We start from the raw sequence: 293 nt of genomic DNA, 5'->3' as shown, positions 1-293 counted from the left end.
GAATTACCCAAGTGGCTAAGCACCCTCCTGGGCTGGCAACTGCTACTTTAGGGCACCCCAGGGCACCCACCCCGGGAGACCCCCCAGACCCATGCCCAGCGCAACCATTCCCGCAGCATCCCCAGCACTTCCCATCCCTGCATGGGCCCCATGGGAGCACCCGCCAGGCTGTGGGTTGGGTTACGGGCGAGGGGGCTCTGGCACAGGGAGGGACCTGCTCGCCTCCTCCGGAAGAGAGATAAGCAGCAGGGCCCGACCTCAGGGAGGCAGAGTCTGGCTGGTGTCCATCGCGG

Source organism: Nestor notabilis, unplaced genomic scaffold, assembly GCF_000696875.1.
Source record: "Nestor notabilis isolate BGI_N333 unplaced genomic scaffold, ASM69687v1 scaffold22875, whole genome shotgun sequence".
NCBI lineage: Eukaryota > Metazoa > Chordata > Aves > Psittaciformes > Psittacidae > Nestor > Nestor notabilis.
The sequence above is the reverse complement of the archived record's forward strand: the minus strand, read 5'-3'. Positions refer to the sequence as shown.